This window comes from Panthera onca, chromosome D4 (genome assembly GCF_046562875.1).
Source record: "Panthera onca isolate mPanOnc1 chromosome D4, mPanOnc1 haplotype 2, whole genome shotgun sequence".
NCBI lineage: Eukaryota > Metazoa > Chordata > Mammalia > Carnivora > Felidae > Panthera > Panthera onca.
In genome coordinates this window covers 46,628,942-46,634,941 of record NC_138351.1, presented here as the reverse complement: position 1 = coordinate 46,634,941, position 6,000 = coordinate 46,628,942, and the positions used below count along the sequence as shown (strand labels likewise).

Below are 6,000 nucleotides of genomic sequence, written 5' to 3'. Positions count from 1 at the left end.
ACAGGAAATGTAAAACTTGAATCTTTCATACAGTCCTTCTCTCAAATACTCATGCAAATATAATTTACGTAATACACCAACTGCATTGGATTTATATAGGTAGAAGAAAAGGAGCCTAAGAAAAGGAGCCTTTAGGAAATACCAACTCATTGGGAAGCATCTGATGAATTTTTTCATTGTGCTTGAATGAATGATTTTTTACATAGAGACATATTCCACCATCAATAAATACCACTATGAATTTTGCTACGCCACGCCCCCCTCACCCCCCGTGGAATTTTTCCTTGCGGTAGTTAGACCGACCTTGGCCAAAACCAAATACATTCCCACACCGAAACACAACTACCCTCTACCCGCACCCACACCCCGCCACCCAGGTGCAAGGCGCCACGCTGGGCTCTCGGAGGATACAGATAAGGAGGACCGCCAGAATTTCTGGCTAGGTCACGTGGTGCGACCACCCTGCCAAGTACCTTTCAGTATTTACTTGAAAACTTCAGAGACGAGCAACTTATTGTAGCCTCTGCCTTCAAAGAATTTAAACCCAAGTGGAAAGGATTAGGAATGCATTAGGAATGCATACATCTCTCTGCTCGTACTGAACAGGAGTCCACACAGAAAAAAAAAAAAACAAAACAAAAAACAAAAACTAACGTGTTTAGAGATGGCCCACCGCATTTCACAAAGCGCTCCCATCCAAAGGAGGGGCCGGTAGAAAGGTTCAGAGAGCCCTGGCTCTCCAAAACAGGGCGAAATCAAATCTGGGCCGCGGGTGAGCACCTGGAAAAAATTCGTGGTGGAGATGGCATCTGAGAAAGGCCTCGAAGCACCCACAGGGTTGCGAATGCCGGCGCGGTCACCCCAGATGGAAGGACCCCCTACCTCGCTCTAAAGCCAGTTAAACCGCGGGGCCCACGCTACCGGGCACGATTTTAGAAGCCCCCCTCCAAATGCAAGGGTCCGACCTAGGAGGCACTTCCGTTGTGCAGTTTGCTAAGTTTGGATTCCGAGAGTGCATGGGGGAGTCTACGGCTCACGCAGGTGGGACCCTCTCTCCGCCTTAGCTTAGACTCTATGCGAGACGCTCCCGCCCGCCAAAGGCTGCGGTGGCCACAGAGGCTGCCGTGACTGCCGCTTCCCCCACCAAATTCTGGCGCTCAGGAGGCGCGCTGCAGTGGAGAGACCTGAGTCCCGCCCCAGCCCGGAGGAGAAGGCGCAGCGCCTCCGCTCGCGCTCCCGGGTCGGGGAGCCTCTTTCCTCCCCCTTTTTCCCCGCGGCGGCGGCGGCGGCTGCGGCGGAGGCAGCGGAGAGGGGAGGGGGGAGCGGGCGAGGGGCGGAGACAGGGAGGAGCCGCGACCGCCGCGGCCCCGCGGCGGCAGGTGTGGATGGGCGCGGCGGAGGTGCGGAGGAGACTGAGGTGCGGGGTTGTCCACTCCCGCCCGCGCTCGCCCGGGGCCCGGGCTTGGGGGCGGGGAGCGCCTCCCCGGAGGAGCTCCGAGAGCTGCTTCGACCTGCGCACAACTTGGGGCGCGGCCCGGGCGCGCAGGTTCCACGTCCGGCGCCGGGAGGAGAAAGGCGCGCGTCCCCGGCCGCGGCGCCCGCGCGGACCCCAACGGTGAGGCGGCGGCCGGGGGGCGGCCGGGGGGCGGCCGGGGCTGGAGGGTGGGCGGCGCCTCCGCCCTCCGCGTAGACCGGCCGGTAAGCGAGGAAAGCGCAGGCAGCAGGGCGGGGGCGCGTCCCTCGCCGAGTTAAGAGGGGGGCCTCGGGGCCCGGCGCTCGGCAGACTTCGCCGCGGGCCCCCGGGCGTGGATGCTGCGGCCAGGTCTGGCGCATCCCGAGCCACGGCGGCCCTGGCTCTGCGCAGAACCTTCTCCACCTCCTGCCCAAATAGGTTGTTTCCCTAGCCTGACCTCGGAAGTCGCAGGTCCGCTCTCTTCCTCTAAACGGCGAAGGAGGAACTGTGTGTGTCCGGGAGCGCGTTGAGGGCGAGCGCTTTCAACCAGCGATGTTTGATGAGAGCCCGTTCCCGAGTTAAAATGCCTCTCACTTTGCAACTTCTCTGCTCTCTCCCCTCTTCGAGGGAGAAGTCAGGCGACTTTTAAATCCCCACCTGGTAGAATTAGAGTTTATTTGCGCCGTATACAGGTGGGAAATGATGCTCCGTAAAATCCTGGTTTTTCCAACAGCGTTTCACTTAAAAGAGCCTCCCATCCTGCAGCGAGACAATGGCAGTCGTGAAACACACAACAGAAGTGTTCACCTAGCGCCGCGTTGGCAGGGGAGAAGTTAAGGAAAACTTAAGCATAAGCGACCCCTGAATAGGCTTCTTGCGGGACCGTTTTGTTCTGGTGCAAGTGGTGTTAGGACTGGAAATGACAGCTCAAGACCTACGCTTGGTTTGGAGCTGAGGCTGGGGCCCGACACCCCTCACCGCCCCGGGACTCTCGAATTGGGCCTTTTTGCTTCCTTCACTGAAATCATGGCAGCTTTGAAGTGAAATGAGGAAAATGATCCTCCTTTTTGCCCTGGAGTTTATTACCTCTGCATTAAAATGTGTCTCTCACGGGCAGAAATGTAAACAATCTTCTATTTTATACTTTGTTTTAAAGACCTTTTACTTGAATTGGTTAAAAAAAAAAAAAGGATTTAAAATGGACAGCCAAATTTAGGTTTGTTTGTTGTGGAGTTTTGTGTTTGAGGGAGGGAGTGACTTTTAAGTCATTTTTCAAGGCTAATATTGATTACTTTTCATTGTTTGCAGATGTTAATCCTTCAGTGAAGGCATTTTAAGGAATAAATGAAAATATAACTGGGTTAAGCCCACTCATAAGAACTGTAGCCTGCCCCCCTCCTTTTTTTCTTAACCTGTGACAGAGCCTCATGAAAATCGAGCTTGGGATGTAAAAAACCTCTTAAGTTGAATTTTAGGCCTCCAAATGAAAAATGTTCATTTGCGTTAATCCAATAGAATTCTCAGACTTTATGGAATTGTCAGCTTATGATGATGTTTATTTTTTTATTTATGTCATATTAGGACTTTACATGTGGATATTTCTTCGGTAATTGGCAGATGTGGGGAAAAGTCAGAAGGCCCTTTAAAAGATACAGACTTATTCTCTGGGTGAAATTTTATAGTCCTGAAAAGCACGTATCAGAGACAAAGCTCTTAACTGATAACATTGACTGTTCTCTTTTTGAAATTTTAAATGGATTAAGAAGGGAGGTTTTATACTTCATATTTGGGCATAGTTTTTGAAAATGCAAGTGGAAAAAAGTTAAGAATATCATTTTTGTACAATGTAATAACTAGACAGCTATTCTAGAGGCTATAAAAATGCTTGAGGGAATAAAATAAAAAGGTAGCATAAAATTATGTATTGTACTGTTAGAATTTTAAGGAGAATGCATACTTGTAAGTCTCAAATACTCAAGTGAGCAGTATTAAAGTGGATCAAATAGAAGAATTTTCTTGCATATCATTTTTTCTCAGATTAAAAAAATACATATTTATTTTGGTTTGTCTTAAAATTGAAGTTATAGTTAAATTTTGTTGGTACCTATATGGGATAATACAAAGGTTGGTAAGATGTCTTTTGCTTGGCACATTTAGTGACAGGTATCCTTAAATTTTTCATAGAGTTGCCACAGTTTTTCTTCACTTGATGAATTTGGTGGTTTTAGCATATAAACACCATAGGGTCTCTTAACAAACTTAAATTGTAAAAAAGCAATAGATTAAATCCCTGATTATTAACATTTCAAGGATGGAAATCTACTTTCAAATAAAAATGCCTTTTTGAGGACATTTTAGAATACATATAAGGGTATGATTCTGGGAGACTGTTTTTGATAGTTCTTTTCCTATTCTTTGAAATCATAAAGTAAATTAACAAAAGAATCAATAATTATGTTTTAACAGTTTCTTGATGTATTTAACAGACTGTTTCCTTAATAGTAATCTCCCAAGTATTTCAGAAATTTGTGTAAGAGCAAGAGTTTATTTTCTGTTCAGATGTATTTCTGTAGACTAGAAAAAAAAAAGTTTATGAATTTAGAGTAGGCCAGTCTTAAATAATAAGAAACAATGAAATTTGATCTTTGTATTGTGAAATGTGTTTTCACTGAGGACTTTTAAACTGTGTCCTCTCTTTAAACACATAAGTAGTATAGAAAGTAAATCATATATTTCATTGGCAAAATATAAGTGCCCTAATGCTTTGATAATGATTATTGAGACTTTTTTCCCCCACATCTTATATAAGCAGTGGGGTCCAGAAAATTATCAAAATAATTTTGGATAAGATTGAGATGAAGTGAAAAAAATCCACGCATGATTATGGTATATATGTATGTTGTTTTGCAACAGTGAAAGAGTGAAAAAGAAGAGTTTAGGATCAAAATTTATCCACGTTAATCAGATTCCCTAGCATTTTCTACTTTATTGCGTAATTGACTTTTTAGCTAATATGTAGTTATTCCGTGTTTTAATACAGCAGACATCAGAAAAAAATAAATCTCATTTGAGAATCTATAATCTTGGCTTTATCAAATATACAGACTACTCTATATTGTCTACCTATCAACATTCAAGCTATTCAACATTTGAGACAATTTACAAACTAAATATATTATAAACGTTAATTAAAGAAGTAATTTTCATTTTAAGAGAACTGCTCCTTCTGAGAGGTTATTTTTAACATTACAAATAGCACTATCCTTTGAGTAAAATAAGAATTAATTACAAATTATACTTTTAGCAAAGGGAAAATGCAATTTTTATTGGCCTGGGGGGCATGTATGCTAAGTAGTTTGTGGCCCAGTTTCCATTTCTGTATCTGTGCTGCCTCTGACCACGGATTGGGTACTGCGGGAGGAAAGACTGTGAGGAGAAAGTTAATAAAAGAAGCTACATGAGTTGATCATAGTTCTGCTCAGAAACCTATGTCCACCTGAATTCAGAACCAGAAGAGAAATTCTGACAGTCTGTTTCCCCAGCCCTTTTACATCGATTTCTGAGAGTTAGCAGTGGCAGAGAAGAGTTGTTGTCTCTGCCATTTGCAAAGCCGACTGCTTGATCCACAGCAAATCAAACCCAGGAAATCTTTTAGTCTTGTCCATTTCAGTTCCACTTCCTTGCCAGGGGCATAACAGCTGAAGTTAAAAGACTTATACCCAAATGGGAAAATTAGTGCCATTTGTGTAGAGGCAGTAGCCTTATTCAAACTGCTTTCAACCTAATTGGGGAAAAAAAAAAAAAAGAGACTATGACTTGATTAGAAGTCCTCCGGGTTGGGTAGCACGTAGGAGACTATGGCTCAAGAATGCTTTTAGGTTTTTCACTTATTTTGAATTAGTTATAGTTTGCATTGCATTCTCGGGTTTGTGTGTGTGTGTGTGTGTGTGTGTGTGTGTGTGTGTGTCTGTGTCAGCGTGTCAGTGTCCTTTTCTTCAGCTTCTACAATTTGGAATAGGCAAAAAGTACCAAAATGGTAAACTTTAAAGTGACCAAGATGGCATCGGGTTGGTCATGTAAAAGTTCTTCCACTACGCCAGCACGTCTGTAACAGAGGTAATGCCCCGCTGGATTTACTTCCATGTATTGTAAATTTAGGGTTGGTTTTTTTTTTTTTTTTTTTTTTTTTGCTTAGAAGTAATCTCAGTTTTGAGAAGGGGAGCAGAGAAGGAAAAGAACTTTGCCTAAAAACCAGTGCCATCCGACAACCGATGTCTTCAATTAGCTCTGTCAAATTTCGGGTGAACTTTGGCCCTGTTAGTAAATTGGATATGTATTAAAGAAGATTTTTAACAAATCAGCTCAGAAAGGCCTGCTCCAGAAACTTGTGGTATGTGTGCTTTTGTAATTAATCTAAATGTAACATGTAAGACCAATATTATTATACATATGAGGTGAAATTGTTTTGGAGTCCAAATGTAGGAAAGGATTCATTCCCCAAAAAAGCCAAACTGATAAGATCTTACTAAAATCACCTGAGATTTTTG

At 43.9% G+C, this 6,000-nt stretch overlaps 1 pseudogene across 1 annotated transcript in view; it reads left to right on the top strand.

Annotated features, from left to right (window-relative positions):
• The first annotated feature begins 1,381 nt into the window (after positions 1–1,381).
• Positions 1,382–6,000, top strand: part of LOC132663447 (ubiquitin-conjugating enzyme E2 variant 1 pseudogene) — a 77,559-nt pseudogene continuing 72,940 nt past the window's right edge. The window contains exon 1 of the transcript XR_013551757.2: positions 1,382–1,698. The product of XR_013551757.2 is annotated as a ubiquitin-conjugating enzyme E2 variant 1 pseudogene (transcript). The remainder of the gene's footprint in view (positions 1,699–6,000) is intronic.